Genomic DNA, 15,324 nt, shown 5'->3' on the forward strand with positions numbered 1-15,324 from the left:
ACACACACACACACACACACGCACATACATCCTATTGGTTCTGTTTCTTGAAGAACCCTATTATACTGCTAATACACAATTTAAGTCCTTCCTTCCAAATAACCAGTTTTACAATTACCAGGAATAATAAAAAAAAGTCTTTACTAGAGACTAATATTCCGATAAAGTTGTTTGTTTGGGTCTTAGAAATTTAGAGGGATTTTCTAGCATTGCCTTAGAATTCTGCAGTAACTATTTTTCATTCCATAAATATTTATTGAGTCTTCCTATAGTTCATCACATCCTTGTGTAATTTGAATACAAAACTAATTTACTACGTGAGCAGAAACTGTGGGGGCAGTGGGTAGGGAGATCCTTTATAGATGCCCAATTTAGTTCATTGAGTATTGACTTGTCACATAGACTGGATTTTTTTGATTCTTTAGGTTCATTGTCTTTACTTTCTGAGTCTCAAGTACAGCCCATTTCATGGTCACCTGAACCTCAATCCAGTGATTATCAGTGTAGAGAGTTCAATGACAAAGTCCTAGTCTTCTTTTCTCTTCCTCTTCAATTCAGATTTAAACAAACTGATATGTATCTATGCTCCTCTCGGAATCTCCCCAGGTTGCTTTTGTGGGTTTTTCTGAGAAGTTTAAGTTTTCTTCCTTTTACCCTCTACTGCTGTTGTATGTGTGTTGTGTACGTACACACACACACACACACACACACACACACACCCCATTTGAGCTTTTATTTAACACAAACAAAACATGCAAAAGTCTTCTCATTTTCTTCATTCCACACCTTGGTTCTGAGGTGGCTGATCTAGTTGACAGGAGGTCTGTTCTTTCCTTGATGACTCTGCATTTCTTGGTGGAAAATTGCTGGGCAAGCCTCAGCCTTGCTGAACATCAAGCACACTTTAGATTTTTAGCCAGTTCGTACCCTCAGGGCAGCATGTGCTGGCTCTTCTTGCTGTTCCAAGAACCAGTGTTGGAATCAAGAACTGGCTCTTGAATCACTCCTCCCCTGACCTCGTCCCCTCCCCCATCCCAGTGCTTCCCTTTATCAAGACTTACTGTTTGGACTGGTTTCATAGAAACACCTTGATTCTTCCCTTGATGATGAGAAGCATCATGACAGAGTCTGGGAGTGAGTATGATGCTGGCAACATGGTAGTTGTCCCTTCACAGACATGACACCTCCCTCGGGCTACTCAGACCTGATATCCTGACTTTATTATCCTTATGATAATAAGAAGTTCTTTCTTCTCCTGAAAGGGGGAATGCAATCCAGTCCTTTGGTCAGTTGTAATCTCTTAAAAGGCTTAAAGAAGGTTAACAAACCAAGCTACAGCCCTTGCTGCTGCAGCCAATCCCTGGGCAGCACTGACACTCATCATTCATCCCCTGACCACCCATTCTAGATTTTTCTTACCCTTGACCAACATTTTGGTCTGGTTTGGTTGCTTGCCTGGTATGGTGACACAGACCTTCATTTCTGAAGTGTTTCAGCCCTTAGTTGCCTTATTCTTATCAAATCATTTTTGATACATTGCCCTTTAATAGATATTATTGGACACAGATGAGCCAAGAGAAGTCCCAGTGAATCCCCTGGGTTCTAGACATATTCCTCTCTGTACCAGCAACCCTCTCTCTTCAAGGGAATCATCATCAATCATGCCTGCCTGTATCGTAACTCTTTTTCTGCCTACTGGTTCACTGACATGTGGAGCCCAAAGAGGTCAGGTGGTAGTTTTAGCCCTCAGTTCAGTGGAACCCCTGGCCAAAGAGTTCCCACCCGGGGAGGCAGAACACCTTAATTTAGCAGAGACTGAGTCTGTGGGCATGAGAAGCTCAAATTCTGCAGGTGGGTCACTTGGAGTTATGGTGGAACAGGGCCAACGCTATATCATGTAGGACATCTATCTATCTAATCAATCACACCATGAAGGACAGCACCCCAACCCTACAAGGTGTTGTCCCTTTTCTGGTACCTTAGCTGAGATTTCCAAAGGCCATTCCACTCTTCTATCAAGCTAGCTGCTTCTGAGTGATAGAATGCATTTTAAGACTAGTGAACTATACAGTCATGAGCCTGTTGTTGCACTTCCTTTGTTATAAAATAAGTCCTTTACTCTGAGGAAAGGTCACATGTATAAAGTTAGATTCGGCGCTATGTGGGTCCTTAGATGGTGGTGTCGGCACAGGTACTGTGGGCAGGGAGGGCAAATCCATCTCCAAAGTATCAATTTAGGCAAGTATGAATCACTGCTCTCTTTAAGGTAGAAGGGGTCTGATGTAATTGACCTGCCACCAGCTGGCTGGCAGGTCTTTCCAAGACTGAGACCATATCAAAGGCTCAGTGTCAGTCTCTGATCCTGGCAAGTAGGGAATTCAGTAGCGGCAGGAGCTAGCCTCAGCCTTCTTGAGAGGGAGTCCATGTCTTTTTGATCCATGCTTAGTTTCCATTCTTGTCACATTGGTTTCATGGCCCCATTGCATAAGCACTGGATGACTCAGTAAGGAGCTGACTAACATTGTTTGTTGAGAGCTTGGTATGAGATTGCTGTTCTCTGGCACGTATTAGTATGTGATAACAGATCTGCGTGCATTTTGTTCACTCCCATTAGTCTGTGTACGTGCATCTTTGGTAGACATCCTTGTCTCGTGTCTTGTTCCGTCTAAGTACTGGCCATTCAATCAAATCACTTCCCACTGCTCAGGAGTCAGTATACATCCTTTCCTCAGGCCACTTCTCCTTCAATATGCAATGGATGACCAATGTATTGCCCTTAACTCTGCCCAATGGAAGGATTTCTCTTAACTACTTTCCTTCAGGGTCAGTTTTGAGCAGCAGCTCACCCCTGGCTGGAACCAACATATTACACTGTCCCTTTTGTGAACCAGGCCCAAGTCCTTTCTCCCTCTGACAGTTGCCATAGGGAACTCCTGATGATGCCATAGGTGTAGATTGAAGGACAGGTACAATAGAGTTAGGGAAAACGAGCCTAGGCCACCTGCCTCTGTAATTTACTCAGGTGTCCTGGACTGACTTCAGTCTAATCCTGAATGTGCCTCTTCTATTGTGTCATGCATTGCGGTCATCTCCACCCGGCCCTGTGACTTGGTGGATCTGATAGCACTCGGCTCATGATGCGCAGCTGTGTTTCACAGTCACTTGGTGTTCCGTGATGAGGACTAAATTTTTATTTGGGATGAGCATCATGCTATTTTTCCAAATAGGGAGTTGTTCTCTGCCACAAAAGGTGAAACTGTGCTCCAGAATCATGAGGGTCTGTGTTATGATTCTTCTAATGAGCCTTTTCAGAGATTCTATGCAGTATTCTCACCCACAGATGCATTTAGAACCTTCCAGCCAGGTGAGTCACATGGCTCAAGTGGCAGAGCAGCCCTCACTGCAGCCCGGACTGGTTGCACATCCCTTTTGCCTCTGGGCCACTTTTGAAACTGGGCCTTCTTTATAGAGATCTGGTAGCTAAAGTGAGAGAGTGAGAACACACCATTCTGGCTGGCTATCTATCCATCTCACTCCTAGGATGGTCATGATCCGTTACCCATCACCAGCGATCCCCGTGGACCAAAGCACCCTCTGCGGCCAGGCTGTTCTGAGATGTTACTGTGATTATCAACCTGAAGGCAGTGGGGCAAATCTTGAGGAGAACAACACTTCAACTGAGATCATTACATTGTTCAGGACAAGTAGAAGTTTTTCTCCTCTGGGGAGGGAGAAGGGGCCATTTCTCCCAGCCAGGAAGGAGGGGCAGGGACATTTGGACATTCACGATGATCAGGCTTGTTCACTCAAATGTCCCCATTCTAGGTCTCAGGTTATTACTCTTCCTCTCCAGACCCTCACTTTGACGTAGGAGCACGTTGGGCTGTGCATTTTGTCTACTTTGAAAGTTTGCCACCCTATAACATGCAATCCTGGACATGATTTTCTTCTTTGTCTGCCTTGCAGCTGTAGGAGACTAGAGGATTTTAAAAGCTGCCATAGATACCCTCTGGCTCTCACAGCATGCTGTAAGTGGGCAATTAGCTTTCCTGAGGCTGTTATTCCATTTTGTAAATCTTCCAAAGCCGTCAAAAGCAGCTACTCCATGAGACAGTTCTGTTAATTATCACTTTCCCTTTCATTCACCAGGTACAGCAGCCACTTGACACACCAATATCTTGCCTTCCACCTATACCACATACCAATTAAACCCAGGTGAATATTTCAGCAATTGTGACATCACTGCATGCCAGGGATTAGGGGCTTTCAGTTTACCACCACAAATGGGGATCCACACTTCTATCCTGAACGTCTGACTTCTAAGGGCACTCCCTATACCACTGTATTTGCCTAGGTTCTTAGAAAACAGAACCTGAAGCAAAATTTTCTGTGCTAACACTTAACCGTAGGGTGGCATTGCAGCGGGCAAAGAGAAATGAGGACGGGAATGAGGAAGAACAAACACAAGGAGGTGCGTGACCGAGCTAGCCAGAGCCTTGCCACAAACACATTAGTTGCTCAGTCTTAAAAAGACATCCCGGGATTTCCCCGGTGGTCCAGTGGTTAAGAATCCGCCTTCCAATGCAGGGGACGAGGGTTCAATCCCTGGTCGGGGAACTAAGATCCCACATGCCGCGGGGCAACTAAGCCCATGCACCACAACTACTGACTACTGAGCCCATGCGCCACAACTAGAGAGAAGTCTGCACGCCGCAATGAAGAGCCCGTGTGCTGCAACTAAGACCCGACAGGGCCACACAAAAAATAAATAAATAAAATAAGGACATCTCCAGAGGGACAATATGAAAATAACTGCATTTGGAACAGTCTGTTGGGGGGGAAAGGGCAAGGAGTTTATGTGCAGGTGGCCTCTCATTTCTTGGCTCCCGTTGGTCAGACTTCACCCCATTATGTCAATTTCCCGCCACATCGGAGTTGTTTCATCACCCCCTCCAGGAAGACCCTGGAGCTTCTGAAGGCCCAATCCAGGCAGTGCGTGGTCACAGCCGTCTGTTCTCCTTAGCTGGTCACGTCTGTGGAAGCTTTTCCATCTGTGGTGACAGCTCCAGCAACAGCAGAAGCCAGGCCTTGCGACTGCAGCAAAGGGTGGGCTGCAGCCAGGCCCTTCCTAGTTAGGAAAGAAGGCTGATGGCCAAAGCCAGGTTTTATTGAATAGGCGAGGATGAGTGGATCTGGGTGGCACAGGAACTGGGCCTAGTATATTCACTTTCCCTTCAAGGAAATAAAGCCTGATGTTAAAGTTAAGCCCACTTAACTGCGTGGCAAGTTGACGCTCTACCTCTCGTAATGAGAACCTTTCCCCATATCAGGATTTCATAGGCTCACAGGACTGGAAAGCATGCAAATCATTTGGTTCAGCCTCCATATTTTTTAGATGAGATGCATGAGCTTTACAAAGCTTAGGTGACCCTCTCAAGCCAAACAGTAAGTGGAGAAGCGAGACCACCTCCCTCCAGCGCAGGCCTCATCCCGCAATATCACACGGATAAGGCAGGTGTAGGGCGGGGGGTGGGGGGGTTAGCTGGCACCCACTCTTGCCTTTATCAAAGTCTTTTGAAGGTGTCGGTTTCGTGAGGTGATGTCTAGGAGCTGTTGTAAGAACACTGAAGGAAAGATGTTATGTAACTTTGAAGTGCTGTTGTTGGTTTTGGAACAAAAAGTCTTTAAACAACACTAGCCTGGCTTGTTGGTGAATCAAAGTGGGTGTTAGAAGAATCTGTTTCCAGAAACAACACCTTGTCTTCGGATATGAAATAGAGTGTAATACAGAGAAGGAAGTGCAACAAACAAAGGTGAGTGTGTCATGTGGAGTTATTGCCTCCCTTGAATTCTAAACCTATGTTAAACAACTCTCGAGGAGTTGGCTGGGAGGTCTTCTTCCTCTGTTCTATGTTCACGCCGAAGTGGAGACATAACAGTCTGTGCTCTTTTCAGCACAGCTATTGAAGCAGCATTCGTAGCTGTCATAAAGGTCAATGTGCACCTAGAGCAGAAACCCCTTGCTCCTTGAATATAGCCTCATTTCTAGCCAATCTGCTCACTTTGCCCTTGGTGGACACATTGACTTCAGTGACATCTGGAGATTCTTGCCCTCTTGACATGTGCGCTGAACTCTACCTTCTGACAGCCCCCATTTCTGGAGCTACAGAAGCTACACAGGGACGATGTTCTAATCTTCTTTCACTTTATGTTCCAAATAATATCCTAGGAAACTTCTTGTTTTTATTTCCTGTCTGAGAAAATTTTAAAAAAGTAATTCTGGCTTGCTAAAATCAGTTTCCCATCATGTCTTAAATTAGCCTGGCAGCAATTTGCTTGAATATCTGCCCCAGTGCTGTGGGAGGGAACTGATGAGTTGGCTTCGAATTTGCACGGGTGGATGCCAACTGCGGTGTGCCCTGGCACTGCTTTCGGATGCTTTCTGCCAAAGCCAGAGTGTCACTTCTGATTCCATAGGGAATCAAGCCCTGAATGAGAAGACAACTATAGACAGGGGGGAAAACAGCATCTATTCAATCTGTCAGCTCTTCTCCTTACATCCCTTTCCACCACAAAGGGAGCCATTGAAATACAACAAGAAAAATACAGAGTAAATGCAATTCATGAAGTGTGAGAAAAAGCATAGGTAGTTTCCAGGCAAGACTGTCACATCAGCAGTGCAAGTAAAGCATTTCAACTAGTGTTTCCACCACAGAAAGGATGCTCGCTTCCAGGGCCTGCCAGGTGCTACCCTGATGCTGGAAACCTCTCCTGGAATGGAAGTAATAGCACAATTTTGTGCCTGCAGAGTTTCCTATTTTACCCCTGTTAGCTTGAGAAAGGTTACTGCCCTTCTGTGGCACTGTGAGGACGAAGACTTGGAAATATATAATCATGCACTTCTTTGGTTGTTTCCTGAATTATGCAGGGTGTTCTTTCCAGTGAATTCTACTTGGGAGGCTTTCTGAAATGTCAGGGTCTATTACCTGCTGCCCAGGAGAATCCATTCCAGGCTTGCACAAGTAGAGCCAAAAAATCAGATTTCACCTACTCATGGAGACTGAACCAGGGCCGCAGAACTGGACTCTCTAGAAGTGTGACTTTTGGTTGTCTGTTTGTTTTGCTTTTTCTCCTTTTCTTTTTATATGAAGGAAGCTTGTTGAATGTACATGCCTCTCAGATCTGGGAGGTGCAGTAAAGCCCACAGAAATCCAGGAGGGGCAATCTCTGAGTCTTTGATAGATATTGGAGGACTTTCTGCCCCTCCTTGAATATATACCCTTATGTATGGTCAGGCCACTAAAGATGGCTGTTCTCTTGCTCTCTGTACATCCTCTGCTCAACCAGCCCCTGCTTCACTCACATGAGCATCCAAGCTCTTAATTATAGGGCTTAATCAGTAACTGCCTACGTGCTCGCCCCCCACCCTCTGCCCCAGCCGCTGGTTTCCCTGGTAACTGATGAGCCCACCTGACATCAATTCCCCCTGTAAATGGTAGCCTCTTCCTCCCCCGAGTAGTGAAGATTGTTGCTACGTCCTGCCTGCCACCCACCCACTATACATGGTAGGGTGTCACTCCAGGATCCATTGTTTCAGACATGTAGGATCCCCTGTCCAATAAGCCATTGATGTCTCTGTTGCTGTCTCTGGCTCTTTCTTCAGTTTTGAGGCTGGACAACTACAAGGCTTGCAGGCCTGTGGGGGTGCAGCCAGCCCAACAACTGGTGAGCCAGCCAGGAGGCCGAGGAAACTCCGTGAGCACAGAGATGTCGGGAAATAAGGACAGGAATGGAAAGTTTCAGGGGGTAATCCTGAGGTGGCCGTCTACTAGCATGTGGGGCCCTGTGACAGCTGACCACCATGAGAGATGTCTTTCTCTTCCACTGTACAGATGATATCCTGTAAACCTCAGAGCCTCTCTCCAGTTTAAAAGTAGCAGCCCCATGCTCATGGCTCATCTGACTGCACGGGGTTTGGCTGATGAATACAGACAAAACGCAAGGACCTGGATTATCTATTAAATACTTGGATGTTTTCTGGTTGGGTAAGACAAGCATACCCCCAACCCACCACCCCTAAACAATTACAGACACAGGCTTCGGGGACATTAACTTAGGGACAGGCGTGTGAATTGGACATGGCTAATTACCCAGACGGATTGGTTGGGGCCAGTGGTAATGACAAAACAATAAAAGAGTACCCATGGGCTTCCGGTCCCAGCTCTGGAGGGGGCAGAGTAACAAGAGTATGATGGAACAGCAGCTATATGCAGTCTGTGATGCGTTACAACAGGCGGAAGACATTACAAAAGGCTTACCTGAGTCGTCAAGCAACACAGAAAACCACTGCTCGGGGTCTGGAACAGCTGTGTGTGACATACGGGCCTCCCGTGGACATGGAGAGTGACCAAGGACCATGAAGTTCAGGAATGGGCCGATAAAAATAACATACACTGGCATTTCCACCTGCCTTACAACTCGACTGCTGCCGGGCTGTGAACGACTGAGATGGGAGATCACTGTCTCAACACGGGGACCAGGAGGCTAGCTCAAGCCCTGCAAACTATAACCAAACATCCCAGGAGAAATCATCCCAGTGCCTACACCAAGTTAACCCAGAGGCAACTAGTCAACACAATTTGAGTTCAACTGCTGACCACCAAAGGACCACTGCCAACTGTCAGTTAGGATGAAAACTCACTTTTGCTCTCCTCACAGGATCTACTCCAGGTGAACACACTACAAAATGGCCCTGGTAAGGTAAGTCCCTGGTGGTTTGGGTTTGCCACCCCTTGGGGAATAGAATTAAAAAACGATGTACAGATTTCACCTGTCTTCTACCCGGCCCCACCTGAGACTACTAGTGTAATTAATCCAGGCCCCCTACTGGAGAAAGGCACCAATATGTTAACCCTATTTTCCGTTTTTCTCCACTGTCTCTCCAGTGTTGGGTACCATCTGTGGGGACTGAGTGTGGACACAGTATGGAACTGCAGGCCAGGACAAAAACCACGTGCAGGGATGGTATTATCTTAGAATGCTGTTACTGCTTGTATGCTGCTTAACGGTCATGAACTTACCTGTACTGTGCCTGTTAAACATCTTACGTTTCATCCCTAGTCTGAGGGGAAGGAATCTGTTTGCAGACTGGGTGACAGTGGTGGTCTCACCTGTGGAAAAAGTCTGACTGCTGGGTCTCCAGTGAGATGCGATTGTTATCCTCCTCTGGATTTCCATGAAAACTTGACCTGTCTGGCTCCAAAGTTTGCCCACCTCTTGGTGAATTACTATCTTTAGTCTACTAGGTGTCTTACTCCTGATACTCTTCAGCTGCTGCCATCTGTATTGCATTCGTGGTAACTGGTTGCGGTGCCCCTCTACATACCTGGCCCCAGGGATATCCTGGAAGAGTGGTGGACCAGGACGCTAAGGGTCATGCAGGGTATGTAGGGGTGGAGCATATGGTCAGGCCATTCAAGATGGCTATTCTTTTGCTCTCTGTACATCCCTGCTGGACAAGCCCCACTTCACTCACATGACTATCCAAGCTCTTAATTATAGGGCTTAATTAGTAACTGCCTACATGCTCTCCCCCCATCCCTGCCCAAGCCACTGGTTTCCCTGGTAACTGATGAGCCCACCTGACATCAATTCCCCCTATTAACAGTAGCTTCCTTCTCCCCGGAGTAGTGAGGACTGCTGCCATGTCCTGCCTGCTGCATACCACACATGGTGGGTGTTGCTCCAGGATCCTTCGTTTCGTACATGTAGGATGCCCTGCCCAGTAAGTCACTGATGTCTCTGTTGCTGTCTCTAGCCTCTTTCTTTGGTCTTGAGGACAGTTACAGGGCTTGCAGGCCTGCATGCGGGGTGCAGCCCAACACCTTAGCAGAGCAATCAGGTAACAGCACTAGCAATATTCCTGGGATGTCTGAGATTAGGTGTTCTCTCCAAGCACGCATTGAGGGTCCTGACCTCCTATATGAACATGGATGCAGAGTTATCTCCAAAATGTGCAGCAGGAATGTTCATGGTCACTGTGCACTGGAGTAGATAAACTGTCTTGTACATGTGTGTACAAATGCAAAACTGTAGTGTAATATCATAACTGGGATATTGACATACAATCTCTTGATCTTATTTATATGTATAGTAATGGTATCTTTAATAAGATAAATTTTTTAAAAATATATATTTTAAGAAAGCCTCAGGTATTTATGAGATCATTAATCATAATACTAAAATGATAAAAACTAAAAATTATATTATGGCCTATTAAAAAGCCAAATCTCAAGTTATTGTTGGGTGGTGGGGTTAGAGTGATTTTTATTTTATTTTCCTTTTATGTCTATTTCTTTCTTTTCTACAGTTCAATATTACCTTTATGATCAAAATTAAAGTTAAAAACCAAAACTTTGGGTATGATATGGACACAGCCTGAGAGTAAACATACAAATATCTAGAATGGTCAGAATTACCTGCAAAAGGGCCTAGTTTAGTTTTCTGACACGTGTTGTTAGTTTGGTTGTTACTCCATCAACAGCGTAATACGTATACATACATTTTTTTAGTTGAGATAATTATAAGTTCGCAGTTGTAAGGAACAGGGCAGAGGGATCCTTTGTACACTTTACCCAGTTCCCCCAGTGGTAACATTTTGCTAAACTATAGTATAATGTCACAACCAGGATATGGACATTGACACAATCTACTGATCTTATTGAGATTTTCCCAGTTCTACTTGTACTCATTTGCGTGTGTTCCTGTAGGTGCAGGCACACTTCTGTATCAAGTTCCATATGATTTTATCAGCTGTGTAGGTCTGTGACCACCATAGTCGAGATACTGAACAGTTCCAGCACCAAAAGGATCCCTTATGTTGTTGCCCTTTTATCACTATACCCACCTCTGGTGCCACCTCCCCAATCTCTCATCTCTGGCAACCACTAATCTGTTCTCCATTTCCAAAGTTTCATCATTTCAGAAATGTTATATAAATGGAATTATGTACCATGTAACCTTTTGGAATTGGCTGTTTTCACTCAGCATAAATCCCTGGAGATTCATCCAAATTGTTGCAGCCATCACAATAGTCTGTTCCTTTCCATTGGTGAGCAGTATTTCATGTTATATATGTACCACAGTTTAACCACGTGCATGTTGGAGGACACCTGGGTTGATTCCTAGCTTCGGCTACTACAAGTAAAGCTGCTGTGCACATTTGTGTACAGGTTTCTGTGTGACTGTACATTTTCATTTTTCTGAAATAAATACCCTAGGAATGCAATTGCTGAGTAATATGATGGTTGCATGTAGTTTTATAAGAAACTTCCAAACTGTGTTCCAAAGTGGTTGTATCATTTTACATTCCCAACGGCAATGTATGAGTTACCCAATTTCCCCACATTCTCCCCAACATTTGGTATTGCCACTTTTTAAATTTTAGTCATTCTGATATGTCTTAGTGATATCTCTTTGTGGTTTCACTGTGCACTTCCCTAAAGGCTAACGAAGTTGACCATCTTTTCAAGTGCTTATTTTCTATCTGTTTATCCTCTTTGGTGAAATGTCTATTAATGTCCTTTTTGCCCCTTTTCTAATTGGATTGTTTGCTCTTTTAAATCTTGAGTTTGGAGAGTTCTTCACATTATAGATATCAATCCTCTACCACGTAGGTAATTTGTAAATATTTTCTCCCAGCTTATAACTTTTCTTTTCATCCTCTTCATGTGGGCTCTCATAGAGCAAAAGTTTTAAACTTTATGAGGTCCAATTTTGTGTGTGTCTGTGTGGTTTTTTTTTTTTTTTTTTTTTTTTTGCTTTTATGGATCATGGTTTTGGTGCCAAGTCTAAAAACTCTCCTAGTCTTAGGTCTCAAAGACTCTCTCTGGTTTTTTTTTTTTCTAAAAGTTTTGTAGTTTTTATGTTTTACATTTGAGTGTATGATCCATTTTGAGTTAATTTTTTTATGATGTGTGAGACTTCAGTCAAGGCTCATTTCTTCCTTTTCCTTTTCTCCTTTTCTCTCTTTCCCTCTTCCTCTCTTTTTTCTATGATGTCCAACTGCTCCAGCACCATTTACTGGAAGGCTATCCTATCTCCATTGAACTGCTTTCTCACCTTTGTCAAAAATCAGTTGGGTATATCTGTGTGGATCTATTTCTGGGTGTCGACAGCATTTTGACGCAGCATCTGCTTCACATGGAGAGATAGAGAATGAGGAGTTACTGCTTCACTGTGCGTGAAAGAAGAGGGGTCTCTGTGGGGTTATTAGTGTAAGAGAGCCAAATGCAGAATCAATGAGTAAACGCAGAACCTGGCCCACAAAAGAAAAATCTGCCTGGCAACTGTTGAAACATCAAGCCTGAGCTTAAAAAAAAAAAAATCACACTTGCTTAAGGCATACAGCAGAAGACTGTGGTCAGTTCTCTGCCTCCCTATTGTCTTTTATTGTTTTATCACTTAAAGGAGATGGGACTCTTTGATTCCCCACTACTTTCTGTTACAGATAATCAAAGACTAATTTTTAGGATATCTCTTTGAGCTCTCAGTGTTTCCCAGAGGCTATGATTATCACCTTCAAAGAAGTGTTTCCTCCCCTTAACCCCCTGCTGTCCATGTATTTGCAAGTGTCCAGACAGGTGGCTGAGTGGAGATGCCTCTCAGGGTTTTCATGTGAAGAGGTCACCATGAATCCAGGGGACCCCATAAATCATCTTTGAGAAACCTAGCCCTGACTCGTCTTACCTCACGCAGGTGCCTCATAGTATTTTCTCTGAATCAGTATGATTAAAATGATTTTGTCCTGAACTTGTTCACATTCTTTGATCACTTGGAGAGGTCTTTGAGGGATAAACTGATTATAACCTGGAATTCTCCCCAACCATAGTTACTTTCATCTTCACTCTCTCCACCTTTCACTGAGATTTAACTCCTTTTAATCAGAATAATCTATAATACAGATGGGTGCGCAAAACAAACACTTTACCATTTCTTAATATAAAGGGAATAAATCATCTCCTTCTCTGTAAGACACTTACACCAACCTGTCCTTTTTTATTTCCCCCTGGGAGCCTCTTCCGCCCCGTTCATGTGTCTCATAATGCACATGGGAAAAGACGTCTGTCTCTCTCTTCCTCTTTCTCCCTTGGTATTTCCTCTTCCTCATTATATTTTATTTATTTATTTATATTTATATTTTATATTATATTTCTTTGTATCTTCCTTTCAGTAAGGGTAATGAATTATAATTTTGTGGTTTGAAATATTATTTATGAGGACTAAGTATATGTTTCCATCATAGATCCTTAACATTTTAGCTTCTTTTTTTTTTATTTTTTTTTTAAATTTATTTATTTATTTATTTTAGCTGTGTTGGGTCTTCGTTTCTGTGCGAGGGCTTTCTCTAGTTGTGGCAAGTGGGGGCCACTCTTCATCGCGGTGCGCGGGCCTCTCACTGTCGCGGCCTCTCTTCTTGCGGAGCACAGGCTCCAGACGCGCAGGCTCAGCAGCTGTGGCTCACGGGCCCAGTTGCTCCGCGGCATGTGGGATCTTCCCAGACCAGGGCTCGAACCCGTGTCCCCTGCATTGGCAGGCAGATTCTCAACCACTGCGCCACCAGGGAAGCCCAACATTTTAGCTTCTTAAACTACATGAAAATAGTTTCAACATGCAATTTAAATTAAAGCTTTGTAGTGGAAAAAGGGAAGGTTTCAGGTCTATCCTGATTGGAGGCTGTTGGCATGAGAAAGCTGTAAGCTGCTAACTAGAATTGTGGAATTGCTGTGTAATTGGTTAGGGGTGCATATTTGACTTTCTCTGGTTGGTCTTGAGTTGAAATTGAGGCCAAAAATTATGAAAGGTGTCAGTTATTAATCAAGTCCTGACTGTTTGGGGCCTATTATTACAGGGGTACTGTTTGGGTTCATGCACTGATGGCTAGAGATAGTAGTCTGACTTCCTGGACTGCATAGTAGGCTGGCTTTCTGGGCGGGTTGCTGCAGATTGTGGGTCAGAGTCCTATTTATATATATATTTAAATATATTTATACATATATTCATATATATAAATATATATATTCATATATTTTTAAATATATATTTGTCTGTTTGTATAGTCAGTCTCTCAAGAATTTAAGCAACTTATCTTTGAACAGATAACAGAATTAAGATTCAGACTCATGATGCAACAAGAATATGAGTTTTTATCACCTCAATATACTGTCTCTGTGAAAGGATTCCCAGAGAAAGGGTGGCAGAGATAACCAAGTTGGCAGATATGGTTGCATTTTAGCTGATACCTGCCGCTGGACATTGTTAGTTGCTTATCCATCCAACTCCTATCTTCCTTCCTAACTAAACTCTGATTTTATTCAGGTATTAAGTCCCTTTGCCATGCAGCAGGATTGAAGTTGACTCCTTCTCCAATTCCAGGAACCCTGATTTTTCTAAGCCAAACAGCATCGGCATTGCCCTGGTCACCTTTCCCCCCTGCAACCCCACCCCAGGCATAAACATGTGACCTAATTTGGCCCAGAAAGAATGGAAAATGGAGGGAAGAGTCTCTTTCTTGTTGGGTGGCAGCAAAGGAGCACATATGCACCCTTTACTGCTGGTTGCCATCACTGACCGTAAGGGCAAGGAGCCTTAGGTGAAGTCAGTGCTGTGGGTAACAGAATCAAAAGGCAAAGAGAACCTGGGTTCTCCATGGTATCGGTGAACCATTGACGACCAACTCTGCAGCTGCCCTTCCTATTGACTTCTGTTACACGAGATAATTTCTTCGTCGCTTAAGGCAGTTTGAGTCGGGTTTTCTGATACACAGAGCCAAAGCATCCTAGCGAACGCAGCAGCCTAGCAATGAGTCTTTGCCTTCATACTCTGTCCCAAGTCCAGTCGTAAACTTTTGAACTTCAATAGAGCAAAATGGTTGAGAGCCATTACCCTGGACCCAGAACGCCTGCGTTCAAGGCCAGCTCCACTTCTTTGTAATTGCTGACCTTGGGAAAGCTACTTAATTTCTATATGCTTCACCCTTTTATTTAAACTGGAGATGATGACGATACCTAACTCATAGGATTGTGATGATTATAAGAGCGAAAATGTGTCAAGTGCTCAGAATAGCGCCTAGAACATTATAAGAGCTGTCACAGTGTTCGTTGTTGGTATTGATATTTAAAATTTAACAAATATTCCCTAAACTTTCTTCCAGAGCGGGGGGGGGGGGGGGGGGGCGGGCGGGGAGGAAAATACTTACCATTTAAAACTTTAAATCATTTCCATTACTGAAGTAGCTGTATCCAGTTCAGCTTTTTCACCTCTGCT

At 44.1% G+C, this 15,324-nt stretch overlaps 1 pseudogene; it reads left to right on the forward strand.

Moving 5' to 3' along the window:
* The first annotated feature begins 3,541 nt into the window (after nt 1-3,541).
* The window catches only part of LOC103019902 (uncharacterized), a 47,636-nt pseudogene continuing 35,853 nt past the window's right edge, over nt 3,542-15,324 (forward strand).

Source organism: Balaenoptera acutorostrata, chromosome 8 (assembly GCF_949987535.1).
Source record: "Balaenoptera acutorostrata chromosome 8, mBalAcu1.1, whole genome shotgun sequence".
Classification (NCBI taxonomy): domain Eukaryota; kingdom Metazoa; phylum Chordata; class Mammalia; order Artiodactyla; family Balaenopteridae; genus Balaenoptera; species Balaenoptera acutorostrata.